The sequence below is a fragment of the Chionomys nivalis genome, chromosome 3 (genome assembly GCF_950005125.1).
Source record: "Chionomys nivalis chromosome 3, mChiNiv1.1, whole genome shotgun sequence".
Lineage (NCBI taxonomy): Eukaryota > Metazoa > Chordata > Mammalia > Rodentia > Cricetidae > Chionomys > Chionomys nivalis.
In genome coordinates, this window is record NC_080088.1 from 84422695 (window position 1) to 84447271 (window position 24577).

The 24577-nt window shown below is 49.0% G+C and overlaps 1 protein-coding gene across 2 annotated transcripts in view; it reads left to right on the forward strand.

Moving 5' to 3' along the window:
- The first annotated feature begins 234 nt into the window (after positions 1-234).
- The window catches only part of Slc7a1 (solute carrier family 7 member 1), a 71000-nt gene continuing 46657 nt past the window's right edge, over positions 235-24577 (forward strand). The window contains exon 1 of one of the 2 annotated variants that reach the window (XM_057764341.1): positions 235-1112. The gene's annotated coding sequence lies outside the window, so the exon portion shown is untranslated. Of the gene's footprint in view, positions 1113-10486; positions 10538-24577 lie in introns of those variants that run through there. The other variant, XM_057764342.1, reaches the window with a different exon arrangement.

A 24577-nucleotide genomic window follows, 5' to 3' on the forward strand; every position in this document is an offset into this window, starting at 1 on the left:
AATCCCAAACACTGTTCAAAATGCTTTTACGCTATCGACCTCCTTCGACGTGTTCATTAAAGCTTTCTGCTGGGCAGTATACATTAATAAATCGTTAGTTAATTCCACAGGAATATCACATCTGTGACTGACGATGACCCTCATTACTGATAAAGGACACTTGAGAACACATATCCATCTTTTTTTTTTCTACAAAGACTGTGGGGCCACGAAGGTGTTAATATCTCTTTACTTCTCCCATGTCCCGTGATTATTGGGCCTTTATAGATGTAGCCCCCCCTTTTTATAAAAAAAAAAACTTCATTTTTTTGTGTATTGGAGTTTTGTCTGCCCATATCAGTGTTCCGCATGCGTGAGTTACAAACAGTTGTGAGCCACCATGTGGGTACTGGGAACCGAACTGGAAGAGTAGTCAGTGCTCCTAACCACTGAGCCGTCTCTTCAGCCCCATAGATTGTAGTTCTTGCTTTTGGAGCAGAGATCAGAAAGAATCCCAGAGATGAAGACTGGATTGGGGTAATAAACTTGGGGTGAGTCCCTCTGGAGTGAGCTGGCTCCATTGGCGCATTAGCCTAGGGAGGAAGTACTGTATCAAAGGAAGGCTAGCGGGCTTTGGGGCCCTCCCTGACAGGGGCGAGGCTAAGGCGTTAGCTAGGACACTGCCTTAAAGAAGTCCAACGACAAATTAAGATTTACAACCAAGTCCTAAAATTTCTTTAAATTATGTCTCATGTCTCACATCGTTTGAAGCAGGAACCCTGGTAAGGTTAGCTGTCAGTGGCTCCCCAGGCGGGGGCTGGCACGGCTCAGCCTGTGTCACCCACCAGCTCTGACCAAACCACCGTTGTAGCTGCTGGGGACCAAGGGCGAGCGTCGGGGAAAGCCCGGTCTCGGGTGTCCCCGCCCACAGGGGCGCGGCCGCGCAGCACACTCATTGGTGCTCGGGAAGGTGACGCGCATCACTGGCCGTGGCCGCGGGGCCCGCGGAGGGCGGCGCGCGGCTGATGAAACCGGCTCGGATCCCTCCCGCGCGCGCCATCCCCTCCGCCAGCAGGTGTGAGCGTTTCTTTACCCTCGATTCCTACCCAGCTCAGCATCCCGTCGCCTCCTCGGTGAGTACGCGATCCCGGTGAATGTCCAGGGAGCTCTAAAAGCCTGTGTCACCTCTCTCTGTGCGTGGGAACTCAGGGCCTCGCGTGGCCGCTCAGACAGGGCGAGGGTTCTTCTTAACCTCCCCATCTCCGGGGATGCTGCGTGGGGCGGGCACCGGTATTCCGGTCGCCTCCTCCGAGTCCATCTTGGTCCTTTACAGGCGCGGCGTGGTGTATGATGCAACAGCGGGAGGGAGTGGGCAGAGCGACCCAGGTAGTCCGGCCACGCGTGGTCGTGCGAAGGCTCCACGTGGGCGCGGGGACTCGTCCACGCTGGCCGCCCTGGGTGACATCCGGAGCCGCCGCTGCCTGGGAGATCTTCCCTTACATGGCGCGGTACGCGGCACCCCGCCCCGCCACGCGGTCCTGGGCAGTGTCGTCAGCCGAACCGCGCGCAGGGTGGACTCCATCAGGTCCCCCAGACAGGTCCCCTATAACCGGAGACCTGAGATTCCCGCTCTCCAGGTCGCTTCCGTAGTCCTCAGAGGTCGCTTTGGAGGGACTCCTTCTCGGGTGGATTTTCCTTGTGACCTGATTCGGCCTGCACAGACTGTTCTTCCAGATGGTGTGGAGTGGGAGGAAGTTCTTCCGGCTCCATAGACAACCTGTGCTCAGCGTGTTCCTTTCTGCGTAGGGGAAGACTTCCTGGGTACGGACAGGTCACCCGCCACGCGTGTCCGCAGAGCAACCTGGTGCCAGTGTCGCTCGCCCCAGTCCACGTCCTGGCGTGTTGAGATAGCCAGACTTGTGCTGGGATAGCCAGACATGTGCCGTCAGGAAAACAAAACAAACCAAAAAACTACATTTCCCAGCACCCACGGTTATACTCTCACGTGCTGGAGGACAAGGCTGGGATTTCAAACATAGGTGTATTTTTCCTAAAGGCGAATAAAGTTTCCCTAGAACCCCGAATATTATCTTTGGCTGAATATCCTCGCCAGATACAAACTGATGGGGTCAGTTTGTAATTTACTTGGGATTTTCTTATCATTTCTTGCCCTTCACGTGTGGTTGAGATAATAGGAAACCACCTGGTATTTTTAGTTGGTCTCAATGGAAATCATTATTTTTATATGAGCACGCCCTTCTGTCACTAAAACAAAAGGGTTTAAGTCATGTGATCCAAATAGAAATTTAGGGGGAAAGCCAACCCTTGGATGGAAACAGCTTTGAAAAGTTTAGCGTTTTGAGATCATGTTTTATCTAAGGGTGAAATTTAGAGTGTATAGAAGAGTGCTCGAATAAACAAAGAGTTGAGACGAGAACAGAGATGCCTCAGAGACTGGGGCTGAGTCTCACAGCCACAGGGCTTGGCCCATAATTACTGGGCTGTATGTATGTATGTATGTATGTATGTATGTATGTATGTATGTATGTATTTAAGGTGTGAAGACCACATGGTTCCGTTAGGGATTTCTCTTCTAAGACACAAGGTCGTCATATTTGGTAGATCTGTCCCTCCCCCACCTTGTCCTGTACCCGACCCCCCATACCCTTCATGTTGGTCAGACTGGCCTCAAACTTGCTACTTAGCAAAAGATGACCTTGAGCTTCTGTTCCTCTTGCCTCCCTCTGCCTCCCAAATACTGTTGTTACAGCCCTGCACCCGGGATCCAACCCAGGGTCTCCTGCATCCTAGGCAAACACTTTACTAACTGAGATACACCCTCCAGCTCAGACATTACTGAAAAGTTTTCAATCATTTTCGTGTATTAGTCTCGTGTGTGTCTGTGATATGTGTAGGGGTGCGTGCGTGCCACTGTGCACATGTAGAGGCCCATTCTCTTGTACCTTTATGTGGATTTTGGGGATCAGACGCGGGTTGCAGGCTTGCATAGCAGCCACATTGCAAGCCGGGTTATTTTGTAGGCCCCAGATGGCATTTTTAATGTCAGTAAGTGCATTTATTGGTGTTTAAGTCTCTTTTCTTTTTACTAAGCCCAATAAAAACAGGTACCTGTAAGGTGAACGGAAGCCTTCCTCCTTGCTGGCCATGGAGTTAGAGGTGTTTATTAGTACTCGGGAGAGGTGTAAGAGGAAGTCCTTGTTAGGGACTTCCAGTAGCCCTGGGGATAGCTAGACTTCTGTGCCGCGGCCCTCACAGGCATCACCTGTGTCTCATCCTTTCACCGAGTTCTTAGTCATCATTCGAGGCAGGACCTGTAGGATCTTAGCTCAGTGGCTCTCCACCTTCCCAATGCTGCAACCCTCATGTGCTGACCCTCAACCAGGAAATTATTTTTGTTGCTATTTCATAACTGTAATTTTGCTGTCATAACAATTCATAAATCCTAAATGTAATGTCTGATATACAGGATATTTGACACGTGACAGGGTTCTTTGACCCGAGGGGTCGCAACCTACAGGTTGTGAACCAGTGCCCTAGTACTTTTTGTTTTGTTTTGGTTTTCGTTTGTTTTTCCATAATTGGTCCTTTCAGGCTGGGGAGATATGGGAGGGTGGTAGATGTGCTTGGGATCACTACCTGGCCTCTAACATCCTAAACATATGCTAGCTACTCTGTCACCGAGTTGCACCCCTGGCCTACTGCCTGGATTTATTTTAACAGGAGATTGACTAGTGCTTCTGGGTGAGGAGAGAGCAAGATGATGGGATAGGTAGCGTGCTGGGTGGAAGATGGACAGTTACACAGTGTGTGTCCGTGTGAATTTCTGTCACGTGTTTGTGGGTGCCCATAGAAGTCAGAGGAGTGTTGGATTCCTTGGAGCTGGAGTTACAGACTATTGTCAGATGTCTGAGGTGGGTGCTGCCTATGAACCTGGGTCCTCTAGAAGAGCAACAAGCTCTTGTAAATGCTGAACCATCTCCCTGGCCCTGGAAATTAGGACTTTGGAAAAGTCACAGAATAAATTGGCTATTTTATTTTGGCTGATTTATTCATTCAAACTCTTGCTGTATAGAGACCAAGGTGGCCTCAAACATGAAGTCCTGCTGTCTCAGCCTCCAGAATATTGGGATTATAGATATACACTACCATGCCTGTCACTGCAAATAACCTTTTTAAAATTCCTTGGTTATTTAGAGATGAGGCCTTACTGTTTTGCTCCCAGCTAGCCAGGAACTCACTATCTAGGCCAGGCTTCCCTGGGATTCACAGAGATCCATCTGCCTCTGCCTCCTGGGTGCTAGGGTTCAAGGTATGCATGTTTACTTTTAAAATTTATATGTATATGTGTGTACCTGCTTCTCTGTATGCGCACCATGTATGTTCATTGTCCTCAGAGGCCAGAAGAGAATGTCTGATCCCTTGGAACTGGAGTTGTAGGTGCCTGTGAGCCCCCATGTGGGTGCTGGGAACCAAACTCAGATCCTCCATCAGAGCAGCAAGTGTTCTCAACCACTGAACCATCTCCACCAAGATTTGTACTGATGGAGCCTCTGGGGACAATCCACCCCAAAGCTGGGGTCGCTTGTAGTTTTGTCTGCTGTGCATCAGCTCCTTTGACTCGCTCCTCCAGGTGTTAGTGTGGTGTTGAGATTGCCCTGTGGGAAACCTCTGAATGCAGAATTCCCTCTCTCTCTCTCTCTCTCTCTCTCTCTCTCTCTCTCTCTCTCTCCATCTGTTTGTATGAGTGCTCTGTCTGCATATACCCCTGCATGCCAGAAGAGGGCATCAGATCCCATTATAGATGGTTGTGAGCCACCACGTGATTGATAGAAATTGAACTCAGGACCTCTGGAAGAGCAGCCAGTGAGTGCTCTTTTTTGTTTGTTTGTTTTTTCATTTTTCGAGACAGGGTTTCTCTGTAGCTTTAGAGCCCGTCCTGGCACTAGCTCTTGTACACCAGGCTGGCCTCGAACTCACAGAGATCCGCCTGCCTCTGCCTCCCGAGTGCTGGGATTAAAGGTGTGCACCACCGCTGCCTGGCCAGTGTTGTGCTCTTAACTGCTGAATCCTGTCTCCAGTCCCACAAAGCCTCTTTGTGCTATAGCTGATCTTAGATAAAGACCCGGTTTCTAAACTGTGGGGTCAAAGTAGATGCTCCACCCTTTCCCTAAGAAAGGGCTGAATCCCAGAGTGGGCTTAGATCAGACTGATGCCTCTACTAAGGTCCTTCCTTGTAGCCAAGTGTACAAATGCTTTTCCATAGTTCATTCATAATAATTGGCTGAGGCTAGAGATGACTCAGCGGATAAGAGCACTAGCTGCTTTTCCAGAGTTCCTGAGTTCTATGCTCAACAACCACACGGTGGCTCACAACCATCTATAGTGAGATCTGGTGCCCTCTTCTGGCCTGAAGACATACATGCAGGCAGACCATTACATATATAATAAATAAATATTTTGAAAAAGTAACTGGCTATAGATTAACTTGTTTTTTAAGACAGGATTTCAGTAAGTTGCCTAGTGTATTAGCTACTTTTCTGCTGCTACGACAAAGCACAGTGAACAAGGCAGCTGATAGGAGGAAAGGTCTCTATGGGTTCACAGGTTCTGGAGGGATGAGTCCATAGTGGCTGGAAAGCAAGGCAGCAAGTGGCGTGGTGGCTGCAGTGGGATGCTGAGGGCTCCTGGAATTCGCTGTGAGCATAAGTGGGGTGAACTAGGAAAGGCGTGAGACTTTGAAACTTCAAAGCCAGCTCCCAGTGATATACTTCCCCTAGCAAGGCCATACTTCCTGGACCTCCCCAAATAGTGCCACCAACTGGGAACCATGTGTTCAAATACGTGGGCCTTTTGGAAATATTCTCATTCAAGCCACTACACCCTGGCTGGTCCCTGAACTCCTGGGCTCATGCAGTCCTCTGCTTTAGTCTCCTGAGCAGCTGGGACTACGAAGCACTGACTTCTTAGCTGCCTTTTTTTGGACTCCTCTTCCGGGAGAGTGGTGATTTAAGTGAGATGGTCCAAGTCCTCTTAATCCAGAGTCTGGCTTGCATCAAGCCTAGCTGCTTGATTCTGTTCACTTTTCTTGAGATTGTACCTAAATTAAGAATGTTGGGAGGCATCTGGGCCTCAGAGACACCAGCTAGCAAGTTCTCCATGCCATGCGGTCCTGGATTTGTGCTTTTGGCTTCAACTGCCAGGATTTTCCTTGAGGCTGACTCTGGACCCAGGTACAACCATGGGTATAGGCTACAGGTTCTCTTAGGCCTCAGGATCCATTCTTGGGCTAGGTTTGTCCCAGGATCTCTGGGGATGCTCCTTAGCATTTCCTGTTGGGAGGGTGTAGGGTGGGGCTTAGACGGACACAGTGGCTGCTATTGGTCATAATCACCATTGGCTCTAATGACAACATTTACCCAAATTTCCTTGGAGGTCTTCGTTGGGAGAAGTGCCAAGAACTGAGGGCTACCTCTATTTGCTGTGACATTATTCTTCCCTTGAGGTACCCAAATGGGGTAAGCCGAGGTGAGTGTTCAGGGGCGGGCGAGCAGTGAGACCAGAAGGCAGGAGAATGTTTTCATTCCTTGCCATATTGACTGTCATCCTCCTCTGAGTAGCTTCAGCTGATCAGCCGAAGTTGCCTGCAAGTGTCCACCTCTGTGTTTTCTATGTTGGCCAGGCACCGTCAGCCTAGCTCTTAGCATCTCTCAGTAGGAGGGGAAAGAGTGGCTTCATAGCTGAGCACAACTAAGGATCAAATAGCTTAGGATGGCTTGGTAAGTCTGATGTGTGTTTTCTCGAATTCTCCTGATGTTCTTGTTATCCAACTTGTTGCGAGGGGAGGGGACGGGGTTCACAACCCCAAACCAGATCCTGCCGCCTCAGTAAGCCAATTAAAAGAGCCCAAATACAGTGTGGCAATTTCTCAGAAAATTAGGAAACAGCCTTCCTCAAGACCCGGTAATACCACCTTTGGGTATATATCCAAAGGATGCTCAATCGTGCCACAAGGACATGTGCTCAACTATGTTCATAGAAGCTTTGTTTGTCATAGCCAGAACCTGGAAACAACCTAAATGCCCCTTGACCGAAGAATGGATAAGAAAAATGTGGTACATTTGCACAATGGAATACTACACAGAAAAAAAAAAAAAGTTATCTTGAATTTTTCAGGCAAATGGATGGAGCTAGAAAACATCATTTTGAATGAGGTAACTCAGACCCAGAAAGACAATTATCATATGTACCCACTCATTAATTGGTTTTTAAACATAAAGCAAAGAAAACCAGCCCACAAATCACAATCCCAGAGAACCTAGACAGCAATGAGGACCCTAACAGAGGCATACACAGATCTAATCTACATGGGAAATAGAAAAAGACAAGATCTCCTGAGTAAATTGGGAGCATGGGGACCTTGGGAGAGGATAGAAGGGGTGGGGAAGAGGAAGGGAGGGGAGCAGAGAAAAATGTAGAGCTCAATAAAAATCAGTTTAAAAAAAGAGCCCAAATAAAACTAGAAAGTAGAAACATTTATTCAGCAATTCAACATGGCCATCCTGGGAAGAGGGACAAAGATATCCAGAGAGGCCCCCAAGTTCATCCTCAGGATCCTGAAGTGAACTCAGAGTTTCTATAGATGGTCAAGGATATACACACCTAAGCAGTCCTGGGCAAGGCGTGGTCCCACCCACTGCTGACCGTCCTTGTCTGGGCTTCAGTCACATGCTGTCAGTGGCCTGACAAGCTATTAGAACCCTGTGGAATCTCCTTCCAGAGACAAGGTCCCCTCTGGCTGGTCCTTTTCCTTCTCCCAGCTTGAGATTCCTGGAGAAATTCCTTCTTCTTTAGGGCCCATTGTCTGACAGGCACAAATGTCTGTTTAGAATATCTTCCTGTCTGTGAGACTCAGGTTGAGAGAAGCGGGGACGGGTTGCCCTTGGGCGCTCTAGGAGGCTATAAGTGGCAGGAGGGAGATTTGAGTCCAGGTGATCTGGCTTCAGAGTAACCCCCAAATGCAGAAGGTGTCTGGGTGTTAGCCTTGTGAGGCTCTGGCCTTGGGGTGTTTCAGGCATTCTGGGTGCATACGGAGACTGTCCTGCACACTGTCCTGGCCGTCCACTCTGATTTTAAGTACATGAAGTAGTTAGTACTCAGAGGGCCACGCCACCACCGAGGAGCACACTGCCTGCCCTCGTGTCCTCCTATTTCTCTCTGGCCTGGGACTGCAGGTCTTCCTGGCACAGCTGGAACTAGGTTCCGGAGGCAGCTGTGCAGGGTGCAGGGACCCGAAGCTGGCGTCAGTGGCGGAGGCTTGACTCCGTTCTTCCATTCATTCAGGTCATCAGTGTCTGACTGGACACCTGCCCCAGGCCCAGGAGTGCACATGGCCTCTGCTCCACATTGCACAGCGCCCCTCTGCAGGGGCTCCTGTGGGAACAGAGGCAAGCCTCTAATCTTCACGAGACCAATGGCAGCTGTAATCCTGACCCTGCTCACTCTCCTGGCCTTCCTTTGCTGCTTTCTTTCACGTGACGTAGGAAGTGTCCCCTTCCTTCGAGGCCCCCAGAAAGCCTGAAGCAGGAGCTGGTGGGTCAGGGCCTGCAGCAAACCTCTGTTGTAGCCCCTCAGAGCAACTCTAGGGGTCACAGCATGTCTGGTGGCAGAACAGCATGTCTAGGTGGCAGAATCACCCCCATTCTCCCTGGAATGAGTGGAATCCAGAGAAACGGGAGCCTTGGATGGATCCCTGGGTGCCCTTGGGGCCTCTGGGAAAAGCGGTATTTATCAGGACAGTAAGAAGAATACCTACCCCATTTTTCTCTGCCAGCTTTTTTTTTTTTTTTAGAGTAACACTTCAAATTCTATGTTGTAGGAGTTCAGGGGACTCTTAGGCTTCCTTAATTGTGGTCCACCAGCTGTTTGAGTTTCCCTGCCTCCTTCTTTCCACCATACGCTCCCCCCACCTCAGTTTACAAATCCCTTGTATTTCAAAATGTATTTCCCAGAAACAAGGCTGGTCTCTTCGGCAGCCTTGGTATGCTATCTTTGTTTTGGGTTTACTTGTGTGTGCTGGGCCTCATGCATGCTAGGCCAGTGCTCTGCCACGGAGTCGCGTCCCAGCCTGATGGGAAAATACTCAAGTTGAAAAGGCATTCCTGCATACCTGTTATCATCTGATCCAGAGTCCACACTCGGCTCTCAATGCCCACACAGAGAGCTGTTAACAAACCTTTTGGGGTGCTCAGGATGGGCTTTTTGTACCTCTAAGTCCCCCCCTTTAAAACATGTTTCTCTAAGTAAGAGCCTCAAACACTTGAGTGTTGTAGTAAAGCAGAGGATAGACCAGGTAGCAGTTCCCGCGCAAGGGCGTGGCACTCTTACCAGGAGACTGGCTTGAAGAAAGACGCTTGCGGGGGTTTTCAGCTCCAGTTTACCTGACCACCCAGACCTGTTTCCCAGCACTCCCACACTCCAGGCAGAAGCCACGCGTGTGGCCAAGTGTGCAGGCTGTCTTTTGTGCCTTCACCTACCCCTTGGGTGGCTGCCCACCTGTGTGGGCTGCTTTAGTCACCTTTGATGGTGCATGTGTCGTATGTGTGTATCCTCCGGGTGGGGGAGGATGGAGAACGCTAATAAATATCTGGAGCACATTTGAGACCTACAATGTTGCAAGCTCTCTCCTCTCTCCTGCGCCCAAACCCTTGCCTTCTAGACCTGGTAGAGATTAAGGGCGCTGCATGGCACTTGGCTGAGGGCCATGGCCTTGGCCTTTTGCTGGTTTTCTCTTGGCCGAATCATACAGCGGTTATACTTGCCTTCGGGTGACCCCCTGGGTCTTTTAGATGCCTCACCCTTGGGAAATAAAAGACACTTTCTGAACTGAAGTTTTGCCCCCGCTAGTGACTGCTTCTCAAACTTAAGCCTGAACTGCAGACAGTTTCCGTCAGGCATCTCGAAGCTCCTATCTTTTCACTGCTGCTTCATGCTGCCCACGTTCTATCATGCATCGGTCACGGAGTGAGCTCCCCTGCGTCTTGGCCTGGAATGAGGATTCTGGAAGGTTTTTTTTTTTCCCATTGTCTGAAATTTGTTTGTACCTCAGTTTCCCCCAGATGTAAGCCCACAGCTGCATGAAGAGACCTCTGAAGGTCATGATCAAAAGCTCCTAGTAATTTTCCATGTGTTTATTTGTTCTTCTCCAGCCCCAGACCCTCTCCTTGAAGGAGCTGGCCTTGACAGTAACTCTAGTGGGCAGCCGCCCAGAGTCGGGGTCCCCTGCTGAGCTCAGTCACTCCAGCCTAGCCGGAGCAGCACCAAAGGGCCACTCTTCAAAGGGACCCTTTGAAGCGCAAACATTTCCTTTCCTGAAAAGAAGGGAAATTACAATGAAAACGTATTGTTCTGTGCAGACAATGTTCGCTTCGATCAAAGAGGGAGCCAGACTTATAAAGGTAGATTCACAAATTAAACCTGGCCGCCATCCTGCGTGTATTACTGTCACCATGGAAGGGAGCGCTGTGGGTCTCTAAGTCTGGTAAGGCTCCGTTTCCTCTACCTTAGGGTCCTAGTCCAGGTCTGATATATTGTAGCGTGTCTCTAGCACATGCCTGAAAATGTCTACTGATAAATTATGATATCTTCAAGTTAGAGTATTACTTAGTCACCCAAAGTGGTACTTTCCAAGAATATTTAATCTTAGGGGAAATAGTCACTAAAGGTGAAAAAAAAAACTGGATCTATTGCACAGAAAAAAAAAGAAAGGGTGGCTAAAATTAGATTCTAGGGACTGGGAATGTATCTCAGTGGTTAGACATGTGTTCACGAGCATTTGAGATACCCTAGGTTATATCCAGCAGTGGAAATAAACAGTTTTGTTCACTGCTTATAGATCCTAAAATATTGTTCAACAAATGCTTACTGAATATTTATGTAATTAACAAAATATATCTAAAGGAAGCGTGTCTTTGAAGCGAATAGTAATGCTTTAGCAGGTGGAAGGGCTCATAGATTGTTTTTAATTTCTGTTGTGATCCTTCCCTAGCTCCTGAGAATGGTTCTTTGCTACCCATGTGCGCTGTGGTTGGTTCTTGGGTGCCAACCATACAGGGTATGGGTGGATTTAGCATTACAGTCAATGTTACAGGATGTTGAGTCCTTGTTAGATTGGTTCAGTCTGGTCAGAGAGGGTCAAATCATGGCCTGATTGTCACTAGTCACTGCCCACTGTGGTTGAGAACCCCTGCCTGATTGGTCCTTGATTTCTCGCCTCTGAGCACCGTCTCTAACGAGATATTCTGGCCCTGCGCCATGCCGGCTTTCTAAACGCATCATTTTCTGAGGTAGGGCTTTGCCTACCTGTAGCGTATGTTGACTCTGAGATGTTCCTCAGTCAGGGACGGTGTCCAGCACCATTCTCTCTATCCTCTCGCTGGCTCTGTCCCTTTGCCTGATGATGCAGGTGTGTGATGGGTGTGAGATCCTAGAAGGCTGATCTCAGGGACGCTTTCTCTGGTATGACAGTCCCCCACACTGCTGGCTCCTGGGCCGAGTCTTCAAACTTCTTTGACTCCAAACCACAGTAAGAAGTAAATTTACTTGTGACCAAGTACACACAGGGACACAATGACTGAGGAACAGACTGATATCAAAGTTTGCTGGACTCTTCTTCATCTCTACCTATGGTACACGCTGTGTGTGTGCACACCCTAGAAACGGGTTGTGTAGCTGTTACTTTCAGTGCTTTGATTCCTTGGTTCATTTCATCCAGTGAGATTTGGGGAAGAGCCCATCCGAAAGGTTAATAACCTTGGCTTTCAGAGTTAAGCACTGTGGGAGGAACTGGAAAGAGTTGCTCACAGAGAGATAAATTTGAGGCTGTCGAGTCTGATGGCTTGAAAATCAACCAAAATCCTGAAAGCGCTAACTTCAGCTGCGCAGCAACCACGCTATTAAGTAGTTCTTGCAAAGGCTGGGGCTTTTACTTAAGGGTTTAAAGTTTTGCTTGTGGCTTAGCAAATGAATACCTTGTCTGCTCACCCCAATTTTAAAATAATCCTAACCAATGGAATCACTTGTCTCCAACAAGACCACCGACTAACAGAGCTGACATCCAGTTTATTAAAACAATGTTCAAATATCCGTCCTTGTCCATTGGAAGCTTAAAACAAAGAAACTGCTTCTCAAAATGGCTATTCTGTAGGGATGCAGGATAGTTCATTTGCAGGGTCCTAAGAGAAGCGTGGAGAAGTTGTAAGTATTGCCAGCACTGTGAGCCTCTGGAAAGGAAGTCCCTGGATTTTTTTTTTTTGTATGTGCATGCATTCATGCATATGTGTGGTGTGTGTGTGTGCACGTGCACTGTTCTATGAGGAGTGATAATGCACAAATTAAAACAATTCTTCCATACATCTAATTACCTCAAAATATATACACACATTTTTTACATTTATTTAATGTGTGGGGAGGGAGTGCAGACGCGGTGCCCCTGTGGAGGTCAGAAGACAGCTTTTTGGAGTTGGGGGCTGCTGAGTGTGTCCCGGGCTTCGAACTCAGGTCAGCAAGCTTTGCAGCAAGCACCTCTATCCCCTGAGCCATCTCGCCATCTGTGACCTGGAAGTTTTAGCATCATGTTTGGTTTTGTTAATAAGCTTTTACTGGAAGATACTTCTTTTTGGGTTAGCTTTCTCCCTAAAGGGCCATCTTGGGTGGTGCTAGGCAGGAGCCCTCACGAATTCTCAGAGAAAGGGGTGCCTCACTGGTCTGAGAGCTTGATGCAATCAGATTTTTAGAAAATCGGTGCCTCATTTGTCCGTGGTTTCCTGCCTAATTGTTAACGCCTCTTTGAATTTGTTCTAGCCAGTGAAGGCCTTTCTTGGGTGGTTTAAGCAGGGAAGCAGTGTTAGGGAAAGCAATACTTCTCTACACATTTCAAGTGTCTTGTCGGACTCTCCCGACCTTTGCTGTACTGTAGTGAATGTCCACAGGGGAGTCTTGCAGCGTCACTCTGCACAGCCTTGGAGTTAGTGAGAGCCTCGGGGTTTCCAGAGAAGGCTGCTTCCTTTTGCCAGCCACATCCAGATGTGCTGAGGAGCTGACATTTATTCTGAGAAACCCTGGGAACTGAAGCAGCGGCCGACAGATTCTCTATTTAGCTAGCGGCACTGTGAGAGTATGGAGCCAGGCATTTTAGCTTGGCCCTTCTCGCAGAACTTCACAGTCTGTTTGACTTAGCTGTGGGTATGCATGCCATGCTGTCTTTTGCCTGTACGAAGTGGCTGGTGGGCGATATCATTCCTGCTAGATCTAGACCCCCAGGAAGGGCCTGTGCCTACAGATACAAGCTATGCACTAGTGAATACGAGACTATGACTTGAAGTGTAGGCGACTTCAGAAGTATTTCCACTGTCAAGGCCTCACGGTTCACCCTTTCAAGGTTCCTGCTGCTCTTTCATCTATCTAGAAAGAGTACAAACAGGAGCACATGGAGCAACTGGACGGCTGTGCCAACAGGGGCAGGTAATAAAGATAGACGGAAGGAAAAGGCTGCAAACACAGCCTTAAGAATTTTGCATAACGTGCCTCTCCATGCCTTTCCTGTCTGGGAAGCCCAGCTTTGAGTGTTTTTAGGTGTGCAGGCATCCGGGTGCCTGCCAAAGACCTTCTCTGGGAACCTGGTGAAAACCATATGCCATCCCGGAGGTCCTGAGTGGGTCTGTGAGATTGTGCGTGGAAGCAGTTTTTAGGAACCCTTGGAGGAACAAGCCCCTGGACGACTGCAGGAGATTCAGATCGAAAAGCTGCCTGGCACAGAGCAGAGGCTTCTAAAGTGACCTTTCAGCTGGACTGTAGGGTTGCTTCTCCCCACATTCCTTGCCTGGAGGCCCCTGCCTGGTCTGCGTGTTCACTTCTAGCTGAGCTGGTTATCTCAGCCGACTTGCAGATAGGACAGAAAGTTCTGCAGGGGTGGGGCTCACTGATAGCCGAGGGCCTGGCGGGCAGGAGGGGGCAGAAATAAATGGAAGAAGACGCAAGAACTTTGTCGCCAAAAGGGGCTGATGGAGCTGAGAGGCAAGCCGCCCTCCCCATTGCCGGAGCTCTGAGTGGCATGAGCGGCCGCAGCTGTGCCTCGGTTTCTGCATTTGAAGTCACAGGTCTCACTTGGGGGGTTAAAGCCTAGGGTCAGCATGAGGCTCAGTAAAGACAAACTGTTCTTAGGACGAGTGCTTACAGGGCTAAACTTCAGCCTCCCGAGGCTTCTCCAGGAACCCCATTCCCCGGGTTGCACATACTTGTGTCCTTGCTTTGCTGATAAATGAGTAGGTACCAGTTAACATGTGTAGAGATGTTTCCAGAAGGACTGGGTGGATGTGAGATGGGCCAAGGCTTGTTCCCTCTTCCTCAGGAAATTCTTCACTGAAGAGGTGGATGCCAGGGGCTGTCTAATTAAGAGCAGGCACGGAGAAGATGAACCGAGCTTGGAGCGGGATTAGAGGGGTAGACTTGGCACTGTCAGAGTTGGCATGGGGTGCCAGGTTCCAAGGTTCCCTGCTTAGAGAGCCTTAAACCAGGGTGCCACTAAGAATAATATCTGGTGTATGTTGCGTGGTTAAGTCTTCTTGTGGTTTACGTTTGCTCGTTTTTTAAGGTCTCAGGAAGGGTGGCAAGGGAAAGGAGGTGCTTAGACATGGGTCCCACCCACCACCACCTCCCCAGGGGTGCTGAACCTGCCAAGAGGAAGGATTTGGCTTAGAAGCATTAGACTAAACCTTGGCTGTGTTGGCCTGTCATCGAGTTCAAAGCTGTCTGCCTGGTGCAGGCTATGGCAGAGGATGAGAAGTCGGTCCGTAAAGAGCCACGTCGGGGTCCTGTGCCATCCCAAGGGTCTCCCCATTCACTGTGAAAATGTCCCCCAGTAGACAGTCTCCCTAATTAAAATGGTTTTCTTTCACCTCGTCATAGAAAAAGAAAGGAAGGGATTGCAGTATGAATGGGGTACCATGAAATGGCAGGTATTATGTGATTTTTCTTTTTTTTCGGTTTTAATTTTATTTTTACCTATGTGTATATGTGTGTGGGCATCAGGTCCCTTGGAGCTGGAGTTACAGGTGGTTGTGAGCTGCCTGATAGGGGTGCTGGGACCTGAATTCTGATGCCCTGCAAGAACAGTGTGTGTTCTTAACTACTGAGCCATTTCTCCAGCACCCCTATTTTTTTTAAACAGGGTCTTACTACATGATCCTGGATGGGCTGGATCTCACCGTATAGAGCAGGCTGGTCTTGAAATCACAGAGGCCCCGTCTCTGCCTCTCATGTGCTAGGATTAAAGTTGTGTTCTACAATGGCTGTCTCGCAAATGTCTTTCCTTCCTTCCTTCCTTCCTTCCTTCCTTCCTTCCTTCCTTCCTTCCTTCCTTTCTTTCTTTTTTGTTTTTTCAAGAGACAGGGTGTTTTTTGTTTGTTTGTTTGTTTGTTTGTTTGTTTTTCCTGCACAATCTTGACTGTCCTGGAACTCACTCTGTAGAGCAGGCTGACCTCAAACTCAAGAGATCCACCTGCCTCTGCGTCTTGAGGTCTTGAGTGCTGGGATTTACATTCCATGCCTGGCTGTGTCTCACAAATTTCTATTGTGTTGATCCATTAATTCATTTGCTTGTCACAAGATTTCTGCTAAATATATAGAAAGGTGCCATTTATAAAAACAGAAATCACCAGCAGTGAAGCAAATGTTATTCCCGCTTTTCCCCTATAATCTGGTACCTGTGGTCACTTCTGTAAGATGAGTTGAGCTGGGACCTTCCAAGGGCGGTCCTGGATGGTGACGGAGTTTTTGTGTGTGTGTGTGCAGGGGGAGTCAGGGAATCGAGGGCTTAGGCTTTGCTCGGTGCCCTTAGTAGTTGGTCAATGTTACCCCATCCGTGTGCTGGGAAGTGTTAATCGTGGATTGTTCTGAGAGAAAGCCAGGTTGGCTTGTGGTCTCTCCTTCAGGAGCCTAGAGTTTATAATCGTCTTCATCCACGCTGTGCTCACTGGAACCACAGACTCAGTTTTCACCCACCTCCCCAGGCGTTTAGGGTTAAGGGCACGTCATGACGGCGAGTCTGCAGCTATGCCAACAGCCCTCGCGCCTTCCAGAGGAGGGATCGGGGTGGGTCATAGCCAGGGGATGCAATCCGAATGTGTTTGGAGGTTGTCCTAATTTGGTTCCTACTGCTATGATAAAGACCATGACCAAAAGAGCAACTTGGGGAGGCAAAGGTTTCTATCAACCTACAGTGGTCAGGAGGAGAAGCCAGGGCAGGGGCGCACAGCAGGAACTCGAAGGCAGCAATGGAAGCAGAGACTGCAGAGGAGGAACACCGCTCACTGACCTGCTCAGTTTGCTTCCTCTGACAACCCAGGACCACTTGCTCAGGAAGATGCTCCCACAGACTTGGGGCCAATCTGAGGGAGACGTCCTCTCACTTGAGGCTCTCCTTCCCGGAACATGCTAGCTTGTGTCCTGTTGACAGAAAATCAGGCGGGACAGAGGTGTAAGAGGATGCCGTGATGGAGGTGCCGTGAGTGTGACGCCGTGAGGTGTGGTGCATGCCACCCGTCATGATGCTATGCACGCTGAGTGTGAAAAGGCCAATGGGGAATGGGTCTTTTCAAAACGTGGAAATCCTGGGCTCTCAAGTGGCTTTGAAACAGCCTCCGAACCTGAAGATCCAGGAAAGTCACCTTTGTTATCCCCTGCTGGCCACACAGAAGCAATGCCTGCTGGGTATTCATCTCACTCTCACCGGCAGGTGAGGTAGACTCAATGTGTATCTACCTAAGACTCGGCTGCCTTTCCCCTGGCCATGGATGGGGCAAGGTGTTCCGACTCTGGGCCAGAGTCTCTGCTTTGGGATTTGGAAGGGATTTTTGATGGGACTGTTTCCATTAGGATTTCCAGCCCTGATCAGGAAGTCATGACATTTTGAGATTATGGAGCCACCAAAGAGCACTGGGCAGTGAGGAGACACTGGGAAATTATGTGTCAGACAGGAACAGTGGTGACCATGTGTGGTGGAGAGAGAGACAGGAAGTCTGGGGTTGGGACAGTGACAGAGGTGGCCATCTAGATGGCTTTCCGTGCCTGCTTTAGTTCAGAAATGACCAACAGGTATGGCTATAAGAGAGGAGAATGGGGCCCAGGGTCCCCATTCAGATGATCCTCCAGATCTGTGCTGCTCGAAGGAATATTCCAGAAGAGCTTCTGCCAACAATCTCTTCATCTCAGTAGTAGAAAAGTGAGCGGCCTCAGGCCCGGCATTCCACGCCCAACAAAGCACCATTGGACGCTTATCCCACCATGGCAGGGCCAGGCATTTCCTGGTGTCAGGTCAGTGGCTGCCATGTCCTGTTGTGCTGGATGTCTCTGGGGGAAGGTTGGAATGTCGGGATAGGCCATGAGAAGTCTGGGTCCCCAGCTGTCTCACCGGGGAGGAAGCCTATGGTTATTTTTCAAAAGGTTATTCACTAACCGTACACATCAAATACATACAGCTCCCATCAAAGAGAAATGAATGGATTATTTATTTATTTTTTTCCCCATGGAAATGCACCCTGTTTGGATCTGGGGGGAAGCATTTGGGCAGTGAACAGTAGCTGAGCCCAGCTATGTTCTAGGGGAGGTCTGGGAAAGCTGTCTGGAAGAGCAGAGTCTTCAGGTAAACTCCATGGTGTTCTCTGCATTTCCCGCCATCCCGCCTTAGCAGACCAACACGAACAGCAGCAAGAAGAGTTGAGGGCAAGCCCCCGACTGCTGCAAGACACTGCATGCAAAGACATGGGCTAGGAGCTGGACAGAATTCCAGAACTTGACAGTAAAGGATTCTGAACGGGCCAGGAACGGGGCACTGTCAGGCTCTGGCGAGCCCTCGGGGGAACAAAGAACACTTCCCAGTTACATGTGCAGGACGGGAGCCTGCTTGTGGTACCGACTGTTGACTCTCTGGGTGGGTGCCTTGCCAGAAGAAAGCGGTAGTTTCTAGTAGCTCGTTTCCTATTCGTCCCTGCACCTGCTCCTTGCTTTTGCTGGACTCCGGATCGGTTGGGAAGCAGATCAGTGTGGGTACCCAGGAAGCAAAGCGTGACCTTTCACTCCAGTGTTTGCTTACGATCCTTTACATTTGTCTGGGCAGGAGTGATCCGGTGAAGAGGGGCGCCGTTATCTAGAGCAGGTACCCTTTGGCCCTGAGGTGTGCCCCCGGTTCACATGAAGTTCACAGAAGGACAGGGGGTGGCAAGGAGTCAGATGCGCAGAAGTCTGACTTCAGTGCCGTCCGTGTTCAATATCTGCTCTCTGGACAGAAATCCAATAAGGGTAGCATTACAGAAGGGCGAAAGTTGTAGGCTGCAGGCTCCGAGGAAGCCTTTCTCTTCTGTTTGGGGACGGGAGTGAATGCCAAAGAAGGGAGGCTAGATCAAGGGTTGGAGATGTGATCAGAGATTCAGAGAGTGGTGGCCAGGGTGGTGAGGAAAACCCCAGACTCTCCAAGCAGCTCCAAAAGTCAGTGTTCCTGTCAGACCAGAGTGTTTTGGAATAAATAAAAAAGCAAAAAAAAAAAAAAAAAAAAAAAAAAAACTTGGCATGACTGATCACAAGGTAGGGAAAGCGGAAGTGGCCCTGGATATTGGTAGTTCTCTGGTACGTAAGGGACAAGGGATTTTGGAGTTCGTCACTAGTCTTTGGACAATGCTATCATGGGACACGCCTGCTCACAAAGGTTGCTTTGTGAGGCTCTCCCAAAGTAGGACACTTGGCTGGAGTAGACTTCACTTCCCTGCGGTAGTATTTCTAATGTTCTTGGCTCCCCAGACACAGGCTGGATGGTGGGTGTTGGCAGAGAGGAACAGGGTAAGCTTGGGTTCCAGCTGTTACCTGATGTAGAAATTTCCCCATGAGGATCCATGCCCTCTCTAGGGTATTTCCTTCTCTCCTCTGCATTCTTTGAGACTGGACAGGACCGTGCCCTCAGGAGACATCGCTACGAAGTTAGTGTCGCTGTTCCCCTAGGTGCCCCTAGCAAGGTGCTTTGGTTACCACAATGGAAGCCCTATAGAAATAGTGCCATGATCCTGATGATGGAAGTAGAGAAGGGTCTGGATTCCAGCCAGGCCACCGGAGGGTGTTGCAGTAAAAAAACCAGAGCCAAGTCTGCTGGAGGGAAGGTGACCTGGGCTATCGGGCCAGGGACCTTCAGCCCACCTGGCTGTAACACACCGTGCACAGTTAGCTGCGTCATGCCGCCTACAGAGACTTTGATTTGGATTTTACAGTTGACCTCCGTTGTCCTCCGGTTGGACACAGTGTCTTATGACCTTTCATACTGATGCTTAAATCTGCGTAATTCAAGGAAAACACAGCAGTGACTTGACGGGCTAACAGAAAGGTGTGAGGTCACCTTTGACTCGGTGCTACCTGGTCAGGAAGGGGGCAGGGGTTCTGGTGTCAGAGAGGCAGGGTTGCAGCTTCGGCTACAACGTGGACCGAACTCAGGAATTTGCTTCTTGACCTCATCTAAGATCTTTGGGGTCCTGAGAATAGAGGGGGTTTCTTTCAGGCTCTTTGCACAGTGCCGTGTGTCTAACAACGATACAGGACATCTCTGGTCTCTTCAGTATGGTTTCTCATGCCCTTCTTCTCATCCCCTCTGTGACAAGGTCTCACTCTGTAGCTCTGGTTGGCCTTGAACTTGGCATTCAATCTGCCTCTGTTTACCAGGTGCACTCTTTTTTTTTAAGTATCTTTTTTATTAAAATTCATTTTATGTATGAATGTTTTGTCCACATGTGCGCCACATGCATGCTTGGTGTCCTCAGAAGAAGTCTGCAACTGGAGTCTCAGATGGTTGTGAACTACCCCATTGGTGCTGGGAACTGAACTGCTGCTGCACCAGTTCTCCAGCCCCTCTGTTTTTTCTTTTTTTTTTTCAAGACAGGATTTCTCTGTGTAATAGCCCTGGCTGTCCTGGAACTCACTCTGTGGGCCAGGCTGGCCTCGAACTCACAGAGCTCCACCTGCCTCTGCTTCCCCTAGTGCTGGGATTAAAGGCACGCACCACCAACCTCGATTTCATTTTTAATGGTGCTAGAGATAGTGGTTCAGTTGTTCTGAAAGTCTGCCAAGTGCTCTCCCTGCCCAGGCTCCTTTGCTCGAGCAGGGGTAGGGCCAGCTATTTAAGCAACAAATGGGCCTTCGAGACATCCGCTTCCTCTCTCCTCTGTCTACAGTTTCAACTTAGGATCGATTTGCAACCGGTTTTACTGGTGTCAGAGAGAGACAAACGGAAACTCCGTGGCCCTAAGAAGCAGTGACACAGAGCAAATGAGAGTCCCCAATCTCAAAAGCATGCTAGTTGTATTAACTAGTTCCCTGCTATTAGAAAATGTCTCTTGGGGCTGGAGAGACGGCTCAGAGGTCAAGAGCATTGGCTGCTCTTCTAGAGGTCCTCAGTTCAATTCCCAGCAACCACAGATGGCTCACAGCCCTCTGTAATGAGATCTGGTGCCTTCTGGCACGTGGGTGTATTTGCAAACAGAATACTGTATACATAATAGATAAATATTTAACAAATAAGAAAGAAAAGAAAAGAAAAAAAAGAAAAGAAAATGTCTCTTATTCATCCGAGAGGTCTGTAGTTCCTTCCGTCTGCAGGAAGTTTGGTCCTACAAATCCAGGCACACTCATGGGAACATACACAGGCTAAGCTCGAACATCTGGTGAAAATTAATAAAAACTGGCCCTTTTGACTTTGAAGCATAGATGGAAGCTGATAGAGTGTAGGTGTTGGCACCTGACTGTGTGGCCACCAGTGTCCAGTTGAGGACAGACAATCATTTGGAATGTCAGCCTTTCAGGTCACCGTTTGAAAACCCACCCATTCGTTTACATATAAACTCACCTTTTTAGCCCAATTCCACCGTCACAAACACCAGCCAGTGGAGGGAACAGACATGGTTGTCCTGCTTTGTGTCAGGACGTGTTTAGTAAGCGGCGTACTTCAATGCCGAATCTGTACTCCGTTGTCTCAGGCTCAGTTTGTTCCTAGTTCTGTGAGAGACAGCACAGCTCACAGCGGCAAAGCAAACGAAGGCATCTCTTGTTTTGTTGTTCGAGACTGGGGTCTCTCTCTTATGTAGCTCTGGGTCTACCTAGACCAGGCTGGCCTTGAACTCACAGAGATCTTCCTACCTCTGCCTCCCTGGTGCTGGGAGCCAAAGCTGTCTTTTCTCTTTTTAAACTGAGAGTTGGATGTGGTAGAATATGCCTTTAGTCCCAGCATTTGGGAGCAGAGGCAGGTAAGTTCCAGGCCAGCCTGGTCTCCAGAGTGAAGTGCAGGGCTACACCCTGAGACCCTTTCTCAAAAGCAGAGAAAAGCAAAACAACAAGTGGACATGGGGCTTAACCACAGACTAAAGCATTATCTTCTTTAAAAAAAAAAATCCCTTTTCTTCCCTCCTCTCTCTTTCTTCCTTTCTCTCCTCCCTTTCTCCTTTTTCCTTGTGTCCCAGCCCCTTTCTGCTCAGCATTGTCTTGACAAGGCATCTCTGGGAATCCTTCCAGCAAAGATCAAGAGATCTTGGCCATGGGTTGAATATAAACATAAGAAAACCGAGGTGTTCTTTGATGTTTACTTGGTTGGCCACGCCCGCTCCCCCCCCCCCCCCACTTAAGAACAGTTGCAGCCTTTAGATGAAGGGAAAGAGGAACTGTGCCCAGCTCTGCTGCTCTGCTGCCGGAGGTGGCGGCCAGCTTCTGTCTTCCTTTGTCTAGGAGGCGCTTACACGGGCTAGGTCAGGTGGGCGGGCAGTTCTGTTGATTCTGTCTGGGCTTCGCACAGGCGTTGGTGGTTTGGACGGCACACTTAGCAGACTGGGTGACTAGTGAAGAAAGCTTATTCTTACAGGAGTCCTGGGGCTTGGTAAGGTTTGCTCTCACTTAATTGGCGCCTTTAGTTATAGTAGGTGTCAGATTGCAAGGCCCCCTTTTAAGGAGTACTGCATCCGGTTCTTGCATATTACAGTGGCAGATGTTGGTTAGAATCTGTGATTGTCGCCAGGTGTGATCCCAGCACTCGGGAGGCAGGGGCAGGTGGATCGCTGTGAGTTTGAGGCCAGCCTGGTCTACAGAGTGAGTTCCAGGAAAGCCAGGGCTGTTACACAGAGAAACCCTGTCTTGAAACAAAACAAACAAGTATCTGTGTCTGTAATCTCCACCAGAAGCTTGACAAGATCTAGAGTCGCCTATGAGACACGCCTGGGCATTTCTAGAGAGGTTTAACTGTGGAAGGAAGACTCAGACCAGATTTGGATTGATCATTCGGTGGTTTGGGGTCCTGACTGGATAAGAAGAAAAGGAAGAGGTTAAGAGCACTGGGTTCAATTTCCAGCACCCACACGGCTCCTCACAAGTTATCTGTAACTCCTTTTCTAGGTGATCCAGCGCCCTCTTCTGGCCTCCATAGGCACTGCATGCACACCACGCACATACATATATACAGTCAAATCTTACAAAAAAAATAAATGTAAGACTCTTTATGGATGTAGCTGACTTCCTTGGGTTGGAAACTATATAGCTCAATAAAAAAATCTTTAAAAATTTTTTTAAAGATGGGGAGGAAGCAGGCTGGCATCAGCATTCTCCCCTCTTCACTTCCTGATTGGATTCTGTGGCCCTCTTCCCTCCATTCCTGCCATCATGTCTTCCCCTTCATGATGGACTGTAACCCCCAAATCGTGTGCTCTTCATGCTTGTGTGTGTGTGGTTTTTTGAGTCAGGGTTTCTCTGTGCAGCCCTGGCTGTCCCGGAACTCTCTCTTAAAGGCGTGTGCCACCACCGCCTGGCAAGGCCTTCATTCTTCAACTGCTCTTGTCAGGTCTTTGTGACAGCAATGAGAAAAGTTAAGTGACGCAGCATCCCACAGGCGAAGTCCTCCGCTGGCAGATACCCGTCCCTCATGGCCGTACTTAGTTCTTAGGGGTCTGTGGATACTGTGATAACTTAAGCCGTTAGTGTGCGCCCCATTTCTGTAGATGAGCCTGCCTGGCACACTCTTGGCACTGACTTTCATCCCTTTGAAAACGAAGCTGCTTCTTGGTAGGAGCTCGGCCCAGCTCTGCTCTCTCATCCCCACGCTTTGCCCTCACCCTCCATCGTGGTTCTCAAATACCTCGTGTGACTGGCCGTTTCTTTCTTCTACGGTTTCTCTGGGGTAGCTGAAGTAGGCTCTTGCAGGCACCAGATGGGGCCCCTTGTCAAATAAGGAAGTCGCCATCACCGGCTTGGTCTGGGGAAGTGCCTTGCAGGAGGCAGTTGGCATGCAGGCTTGGAGACTGGGCCTTGCGAGGTGGGGTGGGGCCAGAGCTCGCAACAACACACATCAAGTTATAATACTGGATGCCCAGTTAAATTTGCAGCGGGTATGTTTTTGGTATACTTTCTCCCCTTCTTTCTCTGATGCAATTCAGGGCCTTGCCAGCTGAGGTTAAGTTAAGCCTTCTGCCACTCAGTACCCAGGATAACTTTAATAATTTACAAAATGATTTTTTTTAGCAGTACTTGGAACATAATGATGATATATTTGGGGCATACTTACATTAAATAGTTACTTACTGTTCACATGAAATTTATCTCATGTTTGATTTGGCAGCTTTATGCTCGCTGACATCAAGATGGGCTGGGCATGGCCCCCAAGCTTACTGAGAAAGATAAGGGCATGGGATTTAAGGAAGACGGAGGGGAAGGACGCTAAGTCTACCTTTGGACTCTTAAACATGGCTCCGGTCTCCTTCGTTAGTGATGTGCTTCCTTCATTGGCTCCTTAAATGTGGGTCCGTGTTCTTCTGTTGTCAGGGTGCTTGCCTCCAGGAGAGCCCTGCCAGGCAATGCTTGATTCTTGGTCAACCCAAACCCCTAGTTTTCAGCTCAGAACCTCACACCCAAACTAGCTGCTAGATTTCCATGTGCCCTCCCTGCCAGACACCCGATATCGCGATAACGTATTCTGTTTCATTTGACAGAGTCTCACTCAATAGCCCAGGCTGCCTCAAACTCACTGTCTTCTCTCTTCGTTCTCCTGATTGCTGGGATTATTGGCCTGCCTGCCAGCATGGTTTTGATGTAAGGATATTTCGACTTGAATTTAGGACATAATATTTTTTATCAGAAATATGCCATCGCTAGTGAGTTCTTGAGGAAAATATTTTCCCAAGTGAACCTCAGCTGGTCTTCAAATTTTCAGAGCACAGATAAGTCCTTGACTGCCAGCTCACCATAATGAAATGATCCATAAGAGAAGGTTATTGACAACCATACCGATTAAGAGGTTTTTTTGTTTGTTTGTTGTTTTTCAAGACTGAGTTTCTCCTGGAGCTCACTCTGTAGACCAGGCTGGTCTCAAACTCCTAGAGATCTACCTGCCTCTGCCTCACAAGTATGGTATTAAAGGCGTGCGCCACCACTGCTCAGCTCAATTAAAAGTTTTGAGTCTTTTATTAATGGACAGACCAAGAATGGGTCCACGCCTCTGGCAAGTCTCTTGGTACTC